General features: G+C 24.4%; 1 pseudogene; it reads left to right on the top strand.

The window, feature by feature from the left end:
• Nucleotides 1-2,500, top strand: part of LOC119568287 — a 141,492-nt pseudogene that overhangs the window by 135,981 nt on the left and 3,011 nt on the right.

Here is a 2,500-nt window from a genome sequence, read left to right on the forward strand (position 1 = left end):
CTGGACGGAGGACCCAAACACTATTTTCCTTTCATCCCCAACTACCACTGCTTACAACTACTCGTTACAACCGGTCTAACTACTAGCTTAACTCATGATGAACTTTTTAAATTATAATAATTTACTGTCATATTATTTCAAAACTGTTTTGTGTGCAATAGCGTTTTATGTCTTAATTACGTATCCTTTCATGCCATGATCTCTCTTTGCCTTAGCTTAAATGAAAGTCAAAATATTGTTGAAATATCATGGCTTGAAATGAATTGCGTATTTCCGATTAAAATTAGATATAAAAAGTTTCAATTTGGGAACTTCTATATCGAAATGAATAGCTTCTATATCGAATGAATATCCAGCTATTGCCTTAATACTTGGTAATTCACCTGAGCAGATTTGCATACCAGAAGAATTGTAGCACAATTTGCAGAACGCATTTTTATTTAGCAAAAACTCATCAGTTTTTTTCATGTGCATGTTTATATAAAAGGTCGAATCAAAGGGGGATTTTAAGTTAGGGTATGATGAGGGAAAGAAAATACAAAACTACAAACACATTTAGTCCAAATTCATTATGTCAGTGAACTCACAAGTTACTTCATCCATTGAGCAGGTATGTAGGGTGATTATGGAACGATGAGCCTTCCTCAATTACCAGACGGCAACCTCTGCAGCTGATTCTGAATGATATAAAGAAGAGAAAAGGAAAGACAAAAAAAGAAAAAGAAAAGAAAAGAAAGAAAAACAAAAAATATATTTTTATATATATGTGTATACATATGTGTGTATATATAATATATATCTATATATATATATGTATATATATAAGTTACATTATATATCATATCAATATTATACCTATATATATATATATATATATATATATATATATATATATATATATATATATATAACGTTTTCTCGAAACACCACATATTGTTTCGAGTTTCGTTTTCACCTGTAGGTCGCGAGAGTCGAAATTGCTTGACCCTTCTTGCGCTTCAGTTCTGTTAGACCTATGTTGATGTTACACTTCACTTTTTTATTGCTATTATTCATTTGCACTTATGAAAACAATATTTTGTATATGGAATTCATGCTCGGTAACAGCTGCAAATAGTGACCAGCTATTAATGATTAGCATCTTTACAAATGTAGGTTTTATTATTGCAATGGGAAAGAGCTTATTGATTTTGACAATCATCTTACCTTCTAGTTACTACTAGTAGCAGACAGACGAAGAATAGTAATAATGATAATGATACAAAGGATGATGATGATGATAATAATGAATGTATAGTAATACTAATACAATAATAATAATAATATAATAATAAATATAAATAATAATATAATAATTAATAATATAATAATAATATAATATCATAATAACAATGATATATAATATATCCTAATCATAAATATAACTCTAAGACTAATAATGATAATAACAAAAAAAAAAAAAAAAAAAAACAATAATATAATAATAATAATAATAGGCTCATAATAATGATACAATAATAATACAAAATAATACCAATGATAGACCAGTATTGAAGATGATGAGGATAGGATAACAAGAGAATAATAGTACATATACATATCTCAACACCACACACACACACACTACACCATATATATACACCACACACACACACATATATATATATATAAATATATATATATATATTAATATCTCTCTTTAGCTATTTATGTAATATATCTATATATCTATATATTTATCATATACATTATCTATTATATTATCCATGCCACACAATGTTTACAAATATATATATATTATATATAATATACTATGTGTATAATATATATACTATATATAATATATATTATATATATAATATATATATCATACATATATATATATATATATATATAATACATATATATAATATATATGATATATATATTATTATATATATATATAAATATATATATATATATATAATTATATATATATTAATACATACATATACACACACATATAATATTACACACAACACACACACCACACACACACACACACACACACACACCCACACCAACACACACACACACACACACACACACACACACACACACATCTATATATATATATATATATATATATATATATATATATATATATATATATATGTATATATACAATATATATAATATATATAATATACATACACACAAATATATAGATACATATTTATACACACACACACACACACACACACACACACACACACACACACATATATATATGTATATAATATAATGCATATGTGTCTGTATATATAAGCATGTATAATATATATATTATGTATATATTAATATATATATATATATATATATATATATATAATACTATATATATATATACTATATATATATATATAGTATATATGTATTATATATATTATATATATTATATATATATATATATATGTGTGTGTGTGTGTGTGTGTGTGTGTGTGTGTGTGTGTGTGTGTGT

Source organism: Penaeus monodon, chromosome 43 (genome assembly GCF_015228065.2).
Source record: "Penaeus monodon isolate SGIC_2016 chromosome 43, NSTDA_Pmon_1, whole genome shotgun sequence".
Taxonomy (NCBI): domain Eukaryota; kingdom Metazoa; phylum Arthropoda; class Malacostraca; order Decapoda; family Penaeidae; genus Penaeus; species Penaeus monodon.